This window comes from Hyla sarda, chromosome 8 (genome assembly GCF_029499605.1).
Source record: "Hyla sarda isolate aHylSar1 chromosome 8, aHylSar1.hap1, whole genome shotgun sequence".
Lineage (NCBI taxonomy): Eukaryota > Metazoa > Chordata > Amphibia > Anura > Hylidae > Hyla > Hyla sarda.
In genome coordinates this window covers 23,283,335-23,301,970 of record NC_079196.1, presented here as the reverse complement: position 1 = coordinate 23,301,970, position 18,636 = coordinate 23,283,335, and the positions used below count along the sequence as shown (strand labels likewise).

General features: G+C 41.3%; 1 protein-coding gene across 5 annotated transcripts in view; it reads right to left on the bottom strand.

The window, feature by feature from the left end:
* The window catches only part of THSD7B (thrombospondin type 1 domain containing 7B), a 567,277-nt gene extending 554,129 nt beyond the window's left edge, over positions 1-13,148 (bottom strand). For 3 of the 5 annotated variants that reach the window (XM_056535826.1, XM_056535830.1, XM_056535829.1), the window contains exon 1: positions 12,850-13,147. The gene's annotated coding sequence lies outside the window, so the exon portion shown is untranslated. Of the gene's footprint in view, positions 1-12,849 lie in introns of all 5 variants that reach the window. The other 2 variants (XM_056535831.1, XM_056535832.1) reach the window with 2 other exon arrangements.
* Positions 13,149-18,636: the final 5,488 nt, after the last annotated feature.

Here is an 18,636-nt window from a genome sequence, read left to right as displayed (position 1 = left end):
ATAATACTGCTCTTATATACAGGAATATAACTACTATAATAGTGCTCCTATATACAAGAATATAACTACTATAATACTCCTCCTATATACAAGAATATAACTACTATAATACTGCTCCTATATACAGGAATATAACTACTATAATACTGCTCCTGTATACAAGAATATAACTACTATAATACTGCTCCTATATACAAGAATATAACTACTATAATACTGCCTCCTATATACAAGAATATAACTACTATAATACTCCTCCTATATACAAGAATATAACTACTATAATACTCCTCCTATATACAAGAATATAACTACTATAATACTGCTCCTATATACAAGAATATAACTACTATAATACTGCTCCTATATACAAGAATATAACTACTATAATACTGCCTTCTATATACAAGAATATAACTACTATAATACTGCCTCCTATATACAAGAATATAACTACTATAATACTCCTCCTATATACAAGAATATAACTACTATAATACTCCTCCTATATACAAGAATATAACTACTATAATACTGCTCCTATATACAAGAATATAACTACTATAATACTGCTCCTATATACAAGAATATAACTACTATAATACTGCCTTCTATATACAAGAATATAACTACTATAATACTGCTCCTATATACAAGAATATAACTACTATAATACTGCTCCTGTATACAAGAATATAACTACTATAATACTGCCTCCTATATACAAGAATATAATCACTATAATACTGCTCCTATATACAAGAATATACCTACTATAATACTGCCTCCTATATACAAGAATATAATCACTATAATACTGCTCCTATATACAAGAATATAAGTACTATAATACTGCTCCTATATACAAGAATATAACTACTATAATACTGCTCCTATATACAAGAATATAACTACTATAATACTGCCTCCTATATACAAGAATATAACTACTATAATACTGCTCCTATATACAAGAATATACCTACTATAATACTGCCTCCTATATACAAGAATATAAGTACTATAATACTGCTCCTATATACAAGAATATAACTACTATAATACTGCTCCTATATACAAGAATATAACTACTATAATACTGTCCTCAATATACAAGAATATAACTACTATAATACTGCTCCTATATACAAGAATATAACTACTTTAATACTGCCCCTATATACAAGAATATAACTACTATAATACTGCTCCTATATACAAGAATATAACTACTATAATACTGCTCCTATATACAAGAATATAACTACTATAATACTGTCTCCTATATACAAGAATATAACTACTATAATACTGCTCCTATATACAAGAATATAACTACTATAATACTGCTCCTATATACAAGAATATAACTACTATAATACTGTCTCCTATATACAAGAATATAGGTACTATAGTACTGCTCCTATATACAAGAATATAACTTCTATAATGCTTCTCCTATATACAAGAATATAACTACTATAATACTGCTCCTATATACAAGAATATAACTACTATAATACTGCTCCTATATACAAGAATATAACTACTATAATTCTGCCCCCTGTATACAAGAATGTAACTACTATAATACTGCTCCTATATGCAAGAATATAACTACTATAATACTGTCTTCTAGGTACAAGAATATAATTACTATAATACTGCTCCTATATACAAGAATATAACTACTATCATACTGCTCCTATATGCAAGAATATAACTACTATTATACTGCTCCTATATACAGGAAAATAACTACTATAACACTGTTCCTATGTACAAGAATAAAGCTACTATAATACTGCTCCTATACAGAAGAATATAACTACTACAATGCTGCTCCTATATACAAGAATATAACTACTATAATATTGCTCCTATATACAAGAATATAACTACTATAATACTGCCTCCTATATACAGGAATATAACTATTATAATGCTGGTCCCATATTCAAGAATATAACTGCTATAACACTGCCCTTTTTTGCTCAGTTGTAACACCGCAGGAGAAGTGAAGCATTACACTGTATTATTATAGAATCAATAAGCTGTATACTGCACATATGGGTCCTCCATACAGTAGATGGGCTCAAGTTAAATAGATTTCCTGCACCAGACAATTCCTTTAAACACTGAAACAGTTTCTGTCACCTGTAACATAATCTTTGTGTTTTATCTCAATATTTTGCGGTAGAATTGATACATGAATAACCTCACCATTAACCTCATCATTCACAAGTTCCTGTTTGGGAAATTTCTTAATATCTTATCATTGAAACAGGAGAGATCTGATAGAACCCAGCAGGGCGGCTGTGAAATCTAATTCCTCTCTGTTACCTCCCAGCTCCATTAGCGGAATATAGGACTGCTCGCCGTATGCATTATGACTGGTAATCTGAGTTAGTTTTTCCCATTTAGAGTGCTTCCAGCTTTTGAAAAACTACAACTCCCAGCATGCCCGGACAGCCTTTCCATGCTAGGAGTTGTAGTTTTGCAATAGCTGGAGGCACCTTGATTGGGAAAGCACTGACTCGGATTACCAGTCATAATGCATATGGTGAGCAGTACTATATTCCGCTAATGGTAGCATTCAGGAGAAAAACATCTTTGCAAGGGCCTGATTGCAATGGAAAGATCAGGTGAGACTTTTCCTCCTGACCTGGCCTAGTCAGCGACAGACTCACATATGTTGGATTTCCTATCTGGATGCACACCAGGAAGGTTGTAAACCAGAAAACCCCAGGAAATGCAAGTAAGGAAAGGGAAAGGGAGTTTACCACTGTACGCCCATATAACAGATAACTTGGACATTCAAGCTAGTGCAGAGTTCCAGTCTAGTGCAAAGTTCCACTCTAGTGCAGAGTTCAGGTCTAGTGCATAAGTCCAGTCGTCTAGTGCAGAGGTCTAGTGGTCTAGTGTAGAGCTCCAGTAGTCTAGTGCAGAAGTCCAGGCGTCTAGTGTAGAGCTCCAGTAGTCTAGTGCAGGGGTCCAGTCGTCTAGTGCAGAAGTCCAGTTGTCTAGTGGAGAGCTCCAGTCGTCTAGTGCAGAGCTCCAGTAGTCTAGTGCAGGGGTCCAGTCGTCTAGTGCAGAAATCCAGTTGGCTAGTGCAGAGCTCCAGTCGTCTAGTGCAGAGCTCCAGTCGTCTAGTGCAGAGCTCCAGTCATATAGTGCAGAAGTCCAGTCATCTAGTGCAGAGGTCCAGTCGTCTAGTGCAGAGCTCCAGTCGTCTAGTGCAGAGCTCCAATCGTTTAGTGCAGAGCTCCAGTCGTCTAGTGCAGAGCTCCAGTCATCTAGTGCAGGGGTCCATTCATCTAGTGCAGAGCTCCAGTCATCTAGGGCAGAGCTCCAGTCATCTAGTGCAGAGCTCCAGTCATCTAGTGCAGAGCTCCAGTCATCTAGTGCAGAGCTCCAGTTGTCTGGTGCAGAAGTCCAGTCGTCTAGTGCAGGGGTCCATTCGTGAAGTACAGGGCTCCATTGCACTAATGCAAAAGTCCAGTGGTCTAGTGCAGAAGTCCAGTGGTCTAGTGCAGAAGTCCAGTGGTCCAGTGGAGAGGTCCAGTGGTCTAGTGCAGAAGTCCAGTGGTCTAGTGCAGAGCTCCAGTCATCTAGTGCAGAGGTCCAGTCATCTAGTGCAGAGGTCCAGTCGTCTAGTGCAGAGGTCCAGTCGTCTAGTGCAGAAGTCCAGTCGTCTAGTGCAGAGCTCCAATCGTCTAGTGCAGAGCTCCAGTCGTCTAGTGCAGAGCTACAGTCGTCTAGTGCAGAAATCCAGTCGTCTAGTGCAGGGGTCCAGTCATCTAGTGCAGAGTTCCAGTCATCTAGTGCAGAAGTCCAGTCGTCTAGTGCAGAAGTCCAGTCGTCTAGTGCAGAAGTCCAGTCGTCTAGTGCAGAGGTCCAGTCGTCTAGTGCAGAGCTCCAGTCGTCTAGTGCAGAGCTCCAGTCGTCTAGTGCAGAAGTCCAGTCGTCTAGTGCAGAAGTCCAGTGGTCTAGTGCAGAAGTCCAGTCGTCTAGTGCAGATTTCCAGTCGTCTAGTACAGATGTCCAGTCGTCTCGTGCAGATGTCCAGTCGTCTAGTGCTGAGCTCCAGTCATCTAGTGCAGAGCTCCAGCCGTCTAGTGCAGAGCTCCAGTTGTCTAGTGCTGAGCTCCAGTCATCTAGTGCAGAGCTCCAGCCGTCTAGTGCAGAGCTCCAGTTGTCTAGTGCAGAGCTCCAATCACAAGTGAAGTCTACATCCCTCAACTTAGCATTATCACCAGTGCAGTGGAGAACAATGCTGAGCTATGCCACCAAGGGAACACTTATCACCCAGGGTAGACCTACCCTCTAAGTCTTGCATGTACCACAAGGAAGAAACCACAAGGTAGAACTGCAAGTCTCAGGACAACCAATTCTTAAATCTGCAAATTACTTCTGGACTGTGACCAGTGGCAACTTCCCAATAGCCCCTAAAACTATGAAGCACGTCTCAAGAACTGTATCTTAGATCTGCACTACTCAAATGTGTTATTTATCTGTGTTGAAAATGCATCAGAAGTTGAATTCAAGTTGTTATCAATAAACTTTAGAGGTGTTTTTTCCCAGGGTCCTTGTGTACAGAAGACAACTTATTTGAAGTAGTGGTTCTGAGGGATTCTACATGAAATAAAACACAGGGTTTGATGTAGAATCACATGCCCCACTCCTGCTATGTAATACTACAACCCTCATCATTTACTATCATCTACATACATAACCCTACGTCTGGCATCACAAACCTTGACATTTGCGCAACCTGAACGTAAAAGCCAGCTATCCATCACGCTAAACCGTATTCTGACTTTAGACACAACCTATACACCAGTGTTTTCCAACCAGTTTGCCCCCCAGCTGTTTCAAAACTACAACTCCCAGCATGCCCGTACACTGCTGTACTTGTTTTATATTCCAGGAAACATCAAACATAGAAAGAACGCTACCTAAAAGTTTAAGGTTGGAAAAAAAAAAAAAGACAAGATGGAAAAGGTACAGGGACGAGACAGATTTTAAGTGATGTGCAGTTTATGTACTGAAGGGAAGGATTGAAGGAGACGTCGTGTGATGGATGAAGACAGGTCCAGAAGGAGTTGTTTGCCTTGGACAATCCAATTTTGTTCCTGGCAAAAAAAATTAATAAAACAAATGCACATAAATTATCCCCCAGCTGTTGCTCAACCTCCACTGATCGCAACAAGGCAGCGAGTGTTTGATTTCCCTGCAGCGCCGTTACTGGAGAAATTAGGTATTGCACATTTCTCATTGTAATACATGAACATGCAGGATCATCCAGGGAATTGCTTTACCGCCGCTCCTTATTCTAAAGCAGTGGTCTCCAAACTGTGGCCCTCCAGATGTTGCAAAACTAAAACTCCCAGCATGCCCGGACAGCCAACGGCTGTCCGGGCATGCTGGGAGTTGTAGTTTTGCAACATCTGGAGGGACACAGTATGGAGACCATTGTTCTAAAGTAGAGAAATAGGGGCAACTATTAACTAGGAGCGTACAGGAGATCTAATGATTGATTCTTATAAGTAATATTAAAGGGGTACTCCAGTGGAAAACAAATGTTATTTTTTTCAAATGTACTGGTGACAGAAAGTTAAACAGATTTGTAAATGACTTCATCTTAATCCTTCCAGTACTTACCAGCTGCTGTATGTTCCAGAGAAAGTTCTTTTCTTTTTGATTTTCCTTTCTGTCTGACCACAGTGCTCTCTGCTGACATTTTAGGAACTGTCCAGAGTAGGAGAAAATCCCCATAGCAAACCTCTCCTGCTCTGGACAGTTCCTGACATGGACAGAGGTGTCAGCAGAGAGCACTGTGGTCAGACAAAGGAAATAAAAAAATTAAAAAAAATCACTCCCTCTGTAGTATACAGCAGCTGATATGTACTGGAAGGATTAAGATTTTTAAATAGAAGTCATTTACAAATCTGTTTAACTTTCTGGCACCAGTTGATTTAAAAAATTTTTTTTTCGAGTGGAGTACTCCTTTAAGTCTTAGACGTTAAATGGGAATATGCCATCGCAGTATTGCACAATTTACCTGCAAAATATGTAGCAAAAAATAAATAAAATCGATGTGTTTGGTCCACAGTGGAGAATTAAGCTTCAGATCCACAGTATTTCTTTGGCAAAATCCATCATTGAAAAAACACCGAAAAAAGGGACATAAATCACAAAAAAAAAATCACAGAAAAAATCCATTCTGTTTTTTTTTTTTCGTTTTTTTCCATAATTCAATTTACCCATTGATGTCAATAGGAAAATCTATAATTAATCTGTAGCAGACCGGACACCAAGATTGACATATTAAAGTAGACAAAGGTGGGCAAGAAAGCACAGACCTCCAGCTGCTCCACTGGTATGTAAAGAAAAGGTGCATAAAACTTGACTTTTAATCCATCAGGTTAAAAACATTGGATATCCATGGACATAAAACACAAGAAGGAAAGTCAACTGACGCGTTTCGAGATGAAACTGTCTCTTAGTCGTGGCTCTTCAGTTCAGGTCTGTGCTTTCTTGCCCACCTTTGTCTACTTGATTCCGGGACCCGGCCCTCTGTTTGCCTGCCCTGCTCTCAGCATCATATGGGACTCCTGTTCATAAATAGTGTTGAGCGGCATAGGCCATATTCGAATTTGCGAATATTCGCGAATATATGGACGAATATTCATCATATATTCGCTAAATTCGCATATTCGTAATATTCGTGTTTTATTTTCGCATATGCGAAAATTCACGTATGCGAAAATTAGCATATGCGAAAAATCAGCATATGCGAAAATTAGCATCAACAAATTTTCGCATCTGCGAAAATTCGCACGCCATTCTCACACAGTAGTATTAGAGCCTTCTTTACACCACACAAGCTGGAAGCAGAGAGGGATGATCACTGTGATGTGTACTGTGATAAAAAAAAAAACGAATATTCGTAATTCCAAATATATAGTGCTATATTCGCGAATATTCGCGAATTCGCGAATATGCGATATTCACGAATAAAATTTGCATTGCCAATATTCGCGAGCAACACTATTCATAAAGTACCTCATAGTGGTGAGCTGAAACAGTTTTTTTTCCCTTTTTTCCCTGACATATTAAAGATTTGAGATCCGCAACCAAAAGTCCATTTTCACATTGATCCAGTTTGCTACTACTGTAAATGCTATAGATTCTTTAGAAATTATTTTGCCATAAATTTGCAACATTTCTGCTACATGCGACCCTACCCATAAACAGCTTGGACCCCAAAATGATACATGATACATGAAGTGCAGTGTTTTCCAAACAGTGTGTCTCCAGCTGTCCAAACTTTTCATTTATGGACGTGATCACGCTTGGCTGCTACTTATCCTCTTAAAGGGGTACTCCGGTGCAAAATTTAAATCAACTGGTGCCAGAAAATTACTTCTATTAAACAATCTTTACCCTTCCAGTACTTTTCAGCAGCTGTATGCTACAGAGGAAATTATTTTCTTTTTGAAATTTTTTTTTGTCTTGTCCACAGTGCTCTCTGCTGACACCTGATGCCCATATCAGGAACTATCCAGAGCAGGAGAAAATCCTCATAGCAAACAGATGCTACTCTGGACAGTTCCTGGTACGGGCATCTGGTGTCAGCAGAGAGCACTGTGGACAAGACAAAAAAGAAATTCAAAGAGAAAATAATTTCCTCTGTAGCATACAGCTGCTTAAAAGTACTGGAAGGATAAAGCTTTTTTAATAGAAGTCATTTACAAATCTGTTTAACTTTCTGGCACCAGTTGATTTAAATTTTCCACTGGAGTACCCCTTTAATTCCCATGGAAGCAGTAAGGGTGTATTGCAGTGTTTTCCAAACAGTGTGTCCTCAACTGTTGCAAAACTACAACTCCCAGCATGTGGCTGTCCGGGTATGCTGGAAGTTGTAGTTTTGCAACACCTGGAGGCACCCAGGTTGGGAAACACTGCAATACACGCTTACTGCTTTCATGGGAATTAAGAGGATAAGTAGCAGCCAAGCGTGATCATGTCTATAAATGCAGAGGTTTGGGCAGTTTGCTGGTCTGCAGCATTCAGGAGTGTGTAAATACAATACCAAGGAGGAAAGACATAGGCAGTGCTGGGGGTTGTAGCTTTGCAACAGCTGGAGACACAATGGAGAAAACAAACTTATAAAATCACCTTATTATTTCTCAGCCAAGTGTCAAGGAAGTGGGACCAAGCTGCTTAAAGGGGTACTCCACTGGAAAACATTTTTTTTTTAATCAACTGGAGACAGAAAGTTAAACGGATTCGTAAATGTATTCTATTTAAAAAAAAAAAAACGTAATCCTTCCAATACTTATCAGCTGCTGTTATGATCCACAGGAAGTTATTTTCTTGTTGAATTTCCTTTCTGCCTGACCACAGTGCTCTCTGTTGACACCTCTGTCCATTTTGGAAAGTTCCTGACATGGACAGAGGTGTCAGCAGAGAGCACTGTGATCAGGCAGAAAGGAAATTCGAAAAGAAAATAACTTCCTGGGAATCATACAGCAACTGATAAGTACTGGAAGGATTAAGATTTTTTTTTTAATAGAAGTAATTTACAAATCTGGGCATGCTGGGAGTTGAAGTTTTGCAACAGCTGCAGACACACTGTTTGGAAAACCCTGAGCTATAAGGTCGGGAGAGACATTTATTTTATAAAATATATTATTCTAAACTGGATACAATTGTAACTAACAGGTATACGTTCTGTATCAGAATTGAGTGTAAACCAATGTTGTCCGTCACTGAAAGCAAGCAGAGATCTTGAAATGGTGAGAAGGTGAAACACAAAGTGTAATGGAGAATTGCAGTATCCATTCTAGCAATGTTTCCCAACCAGGGTGCCTCCAGCTGTTGCAAAGCTACAACTCCCAGCATGCCCGGACAGCCTTTGGCTGGGAGTTGTAGTTTTGCAACAGCTGGAGGCACACTGGTTGGGATACACTGCATCATAGAATGATTAAGATTCAGGAGACTTAGATATGGACTTTATCTATAATTTATAAATAGAAGAAGCGCTGTGATGTGGAGCATAGTTAAGGTGAGCTGTGTACGCCTCCGTAAGATCCTGTGCTACACCTCCTGGAAGACCATCATTTTCATTAGAGAAGGAGCCAAATTTATCAAAAATAATAATAATAATAATAATAAATAAATAAATAAATAAATAATAAAAAATAAAAAAAAAATTCTAGCATTTGCCAGATCCCTATGCATTATAGTTTGACAAAATGACAAGTTATCCATAGACTCTGATGAAACAGCACCCCTAGTGGTGATCTTGCCAAGAATTAAAAATAAATAAATAACTAAATATAAAAAAAAATAAATATAAATAAATTTGACTCAAGCCCGAGGGAGAGATTTTTGTTTTTTAAAGAAACATAAAAATAAAGAAAAAAAAATAATATGCTTTTATTTCCTAGATACAGCTCCACTTTAGTCCATAGGTTATAACCGGTATTGCAGTATCATTTGAATAGGGCTATGATGCAATGTAAAATACATCAATTTACAAGAGAAATAGAAAAAAAAAATTTACCTATTTTTTATTCTGAAAGGGGTGCTTAAAGGGGTACTCCAGTGGAAAAAATGTTTTTTTAAATCAACTGGTCCCAGAAAGTTAAACAGATTTGTAAATTATTTCTATTGAAAAATCTTTACCCTTCCAGTACTTTTTAGCAGCTGTATGCTACAGAGGAAATTCTATTATTTTTTTTTATTTCTTTTTTGTCTTGTCCACAGTGCTCTCTGCTGACACCTGATGCTCGTATCAGGAACTGTCCAGAGCAGCATAGGTTTTCTATGGAGATTTTCTCCTGCTCTGGACAATTCCTGATACGGGCATCAGGTGTCAGCAGAGAGCACTGTGAACAGACAGAAAAGAAATTCAAAAAGAAAATAATTTCCTCTATAGCTTACAGCTGCTAAAAAGTACTGAAAGGGTAAAGATTTTTTAATAGAAGTAATTTACAAATCTGTTTAACTTTCTGGCACCAGTTGATTTAAAAAATAAAAATAAAAAAATTACACCGGAGTACCGCTTTAAATGAGAAATTGTTTAATGTTTTCAGACATACGGAATGGTGTATGATGACAGATCTATGGTCCCTAAACAATAGGTTGATCACGGGGTGTCCTGCTGCTGGGACCTTCAGCAGTAGGTTGTGATCTGCAGAGAAATCCAGCTGCAGGTGTTTTGTTTCCCTGCAGCGCCACCACAGGAGAAATAAGGTATTACATTCTTTCCACTAAAATCGAATGAAAGTCCTATAGAGCAGTGGTTTTTAAACTGTGGACCTCCAGCTGTTGCAAAACTACAACTCCCAGCATGCCCGGACAGCCAACGGCTGTCCGGGCATGCTGGGAGTTGTAGTTTTGCAACAGCTGGTGGTCCACAGTTTGGACACCTATAGAGTGAAAGATGCTCTTATATCTATGCTTAGAAAGGTCCCAGGACAAGAAGTCGATCACAGGGTGTCCTAGTGCTGGGACCTGATCAGAGATCAGCTGTAATCTATTCAGGAATCCAAGTATTGAATTGCGCCCCCACAGGAGAAATGATGCATTACACAAATCCCACTGAAATCAATTATAAGGTTTCCAGAGTAAAAGAATCTCTTTCATGTATCTAATCCATCCTATGTAACTGATAAGGTCCTTTACATAGGGGTACGCCACCTCTTACCCAGAATTCCCTAATAGGGCATTTACAATGGGATTTCTTAAGCAGACACTGTCTTCAAGGAACAGTCCTCAAGACTAATGCTATTGGTGAAGCATCTCAAGCGAGAGAGGATAATGCTGCTTACAGTCTCCGGATGACTTAACACGATGATGGTTATTATTATCCTCATTATAATAACTACTTCTGTCATCATCATTATGTGTTATACATGTTCCAGCCCCGGCTCGTTTTCATACAAGGCAATGGTAATTGCGCAGATGGGAAAAGTTTGGCTATAAAATGCAGCAGAATTCCTTTAATCCGACGTCAAAGCAACCTGATAGATGCTGGATTACTGAACATTCTGCATTATCAGAGAATTATAGCTATATATATATATATATATATATATATATATATATATATATATATATATATATATATCAGTATATAGAAAACATTCATGAAGAAAATTACTACTATCTACTACAGTGTTAACTAACCAGGGTGCCTCCGGCTGTTTCAAAACTACATCTCCCAGCATGCCCGGACAGCCAAATGCTTTATGGTTTGACTTTATTTTATAATGTGTACAGGAATGTCAGTGTAGCATGTGGTGAGATGTATAGCGTAGGGCAGAGTTTCCCAACCAGTATGCCTCAGGCTGTTGCAAAACTATAACTCCCAGCATGCCCGGACAGCCAACTCTAGATAGATAGATATGATAGATATGAGATAGATATGAGATAGATAGATTGATAGATAGATAGTAGTGTTGAGCGGCAGGGGCCATATTCGAATTCGTGATATTTCGTGAAAATAAAAATATTTGTCATTTTCAAATATATATCACTATATTCTAAATATTAGCAAAATCATTAAATGCCAATATTCACGGTAAAAACAGATAGATAGATAGATATGAGATAGATATGAGATAGATAGATAGATAGATAGATATGAGATAGATATGAGATAGATAGATATGAGATAGATAGATAGATATGAAATAGATAGATAGATATGAGATAGATATGAGATAGATATGAGATAGATAGATATGAGATAGATATGAGATAGATAGATATGAGATAGATAGATATGAGATAGATAGATATGAGATAGATAGATATGAGATAGATATGAGATACATAGATAGATAGATAGATAGATAGATAGATATGAGATAGATAGGTATGAGTTAGATAGATAATGAGACATATATAGGAATAGATAGTTTTTAACATTTTAGGGTATTGCTACTCCTCCTCCTTACAGTAATATCACTTTAATAGCAGATTGCTTATTTCTGACAGATAGATAAATATTAAGTAGATCGAAGGATAGATATATTGATAGGTAAATAGATATGAAATAGATTGATAGATATGAGATAGATAGATAGATAGATAGATAGATAGATAGATATGAGATAGATATGAGATAGATAGATAGATAGATATGAGATAGATATGAGATAGATAGATAGATATGAGATAGATAGATATGAGATAGATAGATAGATAGATAGATAGATATGAGATAGATAGATATGAGATAGATAGATATGAGATAGATAGATAGATAGATAGATAGATAGATAGATAGATATGAGATAGATATGAGATAGATAGATAGATATGAGATAGATATGAGATAGATAGATAGATATGAGATAGATAGATATGAGATAGATAGATAGATAGATAGATATGAGATAGATAGATATGAGATAGATAGATATGAGATAGATAAATAGATAGATAAGTAGGAGATATGATGTCTATTTATTTGCTAAATACAATTTAACCCCTGCAGCTCAGACCATTGTAACTTCCCAGACCACACATGCTTTGCCTCTGTCTTCCTGCTCCATTGCTCTCTGATGTCTGCCAGACAAGGTCAACTTCTTCTAAGCCATAATTCCCATAATACTTTGCTAATAACCATAGCAGGCACTGAGCTGTGGAGGAGTACAAGTCAATGCCAGCCCTCCTGCATACTTATCAGCTATAGGAGACCTGTAGACTTGACTGAGTGTACATAGTAGAACAATCACCCCCAGCATGCTCAGCCAGGCAGAGGCTTGGAGTTTCTAAACAGCTGGAATACTACAAAACAGCCGAGCTGGAGGAAGATGTATCACTTACCTCTAAGAAGACCCTGCAGCCTGGGGACCCCTGTGTAATGAAGAATCGAGCATCTTGGACCCTGCAGGATTAATAGAAGAAGCTGGAGACAGGAAAGTGCCCAGATCTTGTCATTAGGCATCCAGCGTGTTCACAGCTGCACGGGATGGAAGGGGTTAATGGCCAACAGTCCTCCCAGGGTTCCAGAATCCATTGCTGGAGTGAAGTATAATCCACTTTTATATGAGGATGGATGGAGAGGATGAAGGTGCAGATCACACACAGCTCAGGATCAGCGAAGCTCTGCTCCTCAGCTCCAACATCTCCAGAGCTACCAGCAGCAAGACCCACCTCCTGGCTGTGATGCCATCTGCCTCCTCACAAGTCTCAGGGATGGATGCAGCACAGCAGAGCAGGCAGCACATGGATGTGCACTACTACACCCAGCTGGATGGAACATGTGCACTACTACACCCAGCTGGATGGAACATGTGCACTACTACACCCAGCTGGATGGAACATGTGCACTACTACACCCAGCTGGATGGAACATGTGCACTACTACACCCAGCTGGATGGAACATGTGCACTACTACACCCAGCTGGATGGAACATGTGCACTACTACACCCAGCTGGATAGAACATGTGCACTACTACACCCAGCTGGATGGAACATGTGCACTACTACACCCAGCTGGATGGAACATGTGCACTACTACACCCAGCTGGATGGAACATGTGCACTACTACACACAGCTGTATGGAACATGTGCACTACTACTGCCAGCTGTATGGAACATGTGCACTACTACACCCAGCTGTATGGAACATGTGCACTACTACTGCCAGCTGTATGGAACATGTGCACTACTACTGCCAGCTGTATGGAACATGTGCACTACTACACCCAGCTGTATGGAACATGTGCACTACTACACCCAGCTGTATGGAACATGTGCACTACTACTGCCAGCTGTATGGAACATGTGCACTACTACTACCAGCTGTATGGAACATGTGCACTACTACACCCAGCTGGATGGAACATGTGCACTACTACACCCAGCTGGATGGAACATGTGCACTACTACACCCAGCTGGATGGAACATGTGCACTGCTACACACAGCTGTATGAAACATGTGCACTACTACACCCAGCTGGATGGAACATGTGCACTACTACTACTACCAGCTGGATGAAACATGTGCACTACTACTACCAGCCAGATGAAACATGTGCACTACTACTACCAGCCGGATGAAACATGTGCATTACTACACCCAGCTCGATGGAACATGTGCACTACTACTCTCAGGTGTATGAAACATGTGCACTACTACTATCAGGTGTATGAAGCATGTGCACTACTATACCCAGCTGTATGAAACATGTGCACTACTACACCCAGCTGGATGGAACATGTGCATTACTACACCCAGCTGGATGGAACATGTGCACTACTACACCCAGCTGGATGGAACATGTGCACTACTACACCCAGCTGTATGGAACATGTGCACTGCTACACCCAGCTGGATGGAACATGAGCACTACTACACCCAGCTGGATGGAACATGAGCACTACTACACCCAGCTAGATGGAACATGTGCACTACTACACCCAGCTGGATGAAACATGTGCACTACTACACCCAGCTGGATGGAACATGTGCACAACTACACCCAGCTGGATGAAACATTGGCACTACTACACCCAGCTGGATGGAACATGTGCACTACTACACCCAGCTGGATGGAACATGTGCACTACTACACCCAGCTGGATGGAACATGTGCACTACTACACCCAGCTGGATGGAACATGTGCACTACTACACCCAGCTGGATGAAACGTGCACTACTACACCCAGCTGGATGGAACATGTGCACTACTACACCCAGCTGGATGGAACATGTGCACTACTACTACTACTACCAGCTGTATGAAACATGTGCACTGCTACACACAGCTGTATGAAACATGTGCACTACTACACCTAGCTGGATGGAACATGTGCACTACTACACCCAGCTGTATGAAACATGTGCACTGCTACACCCAGCTGTATGAAACATGTGCACTACTACTACAACCAGCTGTATGAAACATGTGCACTACTACTACCAGCCGGATGAAACATGTGCACTACTACTACCAGCCGGATGAAACATGTGCACTACTACATCCAGCTGTATGAAACATGTGCACTACTACACCCAGCTGGATGAAACATGTGCACTACTACTATAAGGTATATGAAACATGTGCACTACTATACCCAGCTGTATGAAACATGTGCACTACTACACCCAGCTGTATGGAACATGTGCACCACTACTATCAGCTGTATGAAACATGTGCACTACTACTATCAGCTGTATGAAACATGTGCACCACTACTACCAGCTGTATGAAACATGTGCACCACTACTACCAGCTGGATGAAACATGTGCACCACTACTACCAGCTGTATGGAACATGTGCACTACTACTACCAGCTTTATGAAGCATGTGCACTACTACTAGAACCAGTTTTATGTTACATGTGCACTACTACTATCAGCTGTATGAAACATGTGCACTACTACTACCAGCTGTATGAAACATGTGCACCACTACTACCAGCTGGATGAAACATGTGCACCACTACTACCAGCTGTATGGAACATGTGCACTACTACTACCAGCTTTATGAAGCATGTGCACTACTACTAGAACCAGTTTTATGTTACATGTGCACTACTACTACCAGCTGGATGAAACATGTGCACTACTACTACCAGCTATATGAAACATGTGCACTACTACTACCAGCTGTATGAAACATGTGCACTACTACTACCAGCTGTATGGAACATGTGCACTACAACTACCAGCTATATGAAACATGTGCACTACTACTACCAGCTGTATGAAACATGTGCACTACTACCTCCAGCTTTATGAAACATGTGCACTACTACTAGAACCAGTTTTATGTTACATGTGCACTACCACTACCAGCTGAATGAAACATGTGCACTACTACTACCAGCTGTATGGAACATGTGCACTACTACTACCAGCTGAATGAAACATGTGCACTACTACTATCAGCTGTATGAAACATGTGCACTACTACTACTACCAGCTGTATGAAACATGTGCACCACTACTATCAGCTGGATGAAACATGCGCACCACTACTACCAGCTGTATGAAACATGTGCACTACTACACCCAGCTGTATGAAACATGTGCACTACTACACCCAGCTGTATGAAACATGTGCACTACTACTACTACCAGCTGTGTGAAACATGTGCACCACTACTATCAGCTGTTTGAAACATGTGCACCACTACTACCAGCTGTATGAAACATGTGCACTACTACTACCAGCTGTATGGAACATGTGCACTACTACTACCAGCTGTATGGAACATGTGCACTACTACTACCAGCTGTATGAAACATGTGCACTACTACTACTACTACCAGCTGTATGAAACATGTGCACTACTGCTAGAACCAGCTGGATATAACATGTACACTACTAGAACCAGCTTTATGAAACATGTGCACCACTACTTCCAGCTGTTTGTCATATGTGCACTACTACTACATGCTGGATGGAACATGTGCACTACTACTACCAGCTGGATGTCGCATGTGCACTACTGCTAACAGCTGGATGTCACATGTTCACTACTACTAACAGCTGGATGTCACATCTGCACTACTACTACCAGCTGGATGTAAAATGTGCACTAATAGTACCAGCTGGATGTCACCTGTGCACTACTACCAGCTGGATGAAACGTGCACTCCTGAGACGCCCTTCAACCTCTACTGCTCCGCCCCTTAGTGTTGACATCATTAGGGGGGGGGGAGCATCCAGGCCTGACTCTGTTCCCATTATGCAGTGTGTTCCCAAACAGGGAGACTCCAGCTGTTGCTTAACTACAGCCCCCTATCATGGGTGTTGTAGTTTAGCCACAATTGGAGGCTCCCTGTTTGGGAACACGCTGCATTATGTGTGCTCTCCACAGGGGAGAGCGCAAAAAATGTACTAACCCATTTTTCATGTTTTTCTTTTCTTCTCATTTCAGATACATGAATGCGGAGGACTATGTCAGATTCGATGGACTGCGACGATGACCAGCATTTTTTTTTCAATAAAAGCTCTAAACAGGGCTGTGGGGAGTGTTTTTTTTTTTTTCTAAAAAATTTTTTTCAATGTGTTGTGTTTTTTATAATTGAATTTACAGGCTTAGTAGTGGAAATCGTCTTGTAGACAGAATCCATCACTAAGACGGGGCTTAGCATTAGCCCCAAAAGAGCTGTCACGATGCCGGCTGGCAGGTAGTGGATCCTCTGTGCCAGAGAGGGATTGGCGTGGACCGTGCTAGTGGACCGGTTCTAAGCCACTACTGGTTTTCACCAGTGCCCGCCGCAAAGCGGGATGGTCTTGCTGCGGCGGTAGTGACCAGGTCGTATCCACTAGCAACGGCTCACCTCTCTGGCTGCTGAAGATAGGCGCGGTACAAGGGAGTAGGCAAAAGCAAGGTCGGACGTAGCAGAAGGTCGGGGCAGGCAGCAAGGATCGTAGTCAGGGGCAACGGCAGAAGGTCTGGAATCACAGGCAAGGAACACACAAGGAACGCTTTCACTGGCACTAAGGCAACAAGATCCGGCGAGGGAGTGAAGGGGAAGTGAGGTGATATAGGGGAGTGCACAGGTGAAAAGACTAATTGGAACCACTGCGCCAATCAGCGGCGCAGTGGCCCTTTAAATCGCAGAGACCCGGCGCGCGCGCGCCCTAGGGAGCGGGGCCGCGCGCGCCGGGACAGAACAGACGGAGAGCGAGTCAGGTAGGGGGGCCGGGGTGCGCATCGCGAGCGGGCGCTACCCGCATCGCGAATCGCATCCCGGCTGGCAGCGGAATCGCAGCGCCCCGGGTCAGAGGACGTGACCGGAGCGCTGCCGCGGGGAGAGTGAAGCGAGCGCTCCGGGGAGGAGCGGGGACCCGGAGCACTCGGCGTAACAGTACCCCCCCCCTTGGGTCTCCCCCTCTTCTTAGAGCCTGAGAACCTGAGGAGCAGACTTTTGTCTAGGATGTTGTCCTCAGGTTCCCAGGATCTCTCTTCAGGACCACAACCCTCCCAGTCCACTAAAAAAAAATTTTTCCCTCTGACCTTTTTGGCAGCTAAAATTTCTTTGACCGAGAAGATGTCCGAGGAGCCGGAAACAGGAGTGGGAGGAACAGATTTGGGAGAAAAACGGTTGAGGATGAGTGGTTTGAGAAGAGAGACGTGAAAGGCATTAGGGATACGAAGAGAGGGAGGAAGAAGAAGTTTATAAGAGACAGGATTAATTTGACACAAAATTTTGAAAGGACCAAGATAGCGTGGTCCCAACTTGTAGCTAGGGACACGGAAGCGGACATATTTAGCGGAGAGCCATACCTTGTCTCCAGGGGAAAAAACGGGGGGAGCTCTTCTTTTCTTATCCGCGAACTTCTTCATGCGTGATGAAGCCTGTAAGAGAGAATTTTGGGTCTCTCTCCATATGATGGAAAGGTCACGAGAAATTTCATCCACAGCGGGCAGACCAGAGGGCAAGGGAGTAGGGAGGGGGGGAAGAGGGTGACGGCCGTACACCACGAAAAATGGGGATTTGGAGGAAGACTCAGAGACCCTGAAGTTATACGAGAATTCGGCCCATGGGAGGAGATCTGCCCAGTCATCCTGGCGGGAGGAAACAAAATGTCGCAAATAATCACCCAAGATCTGGTTAATCCTTTCTACTTGTCCATTGGACT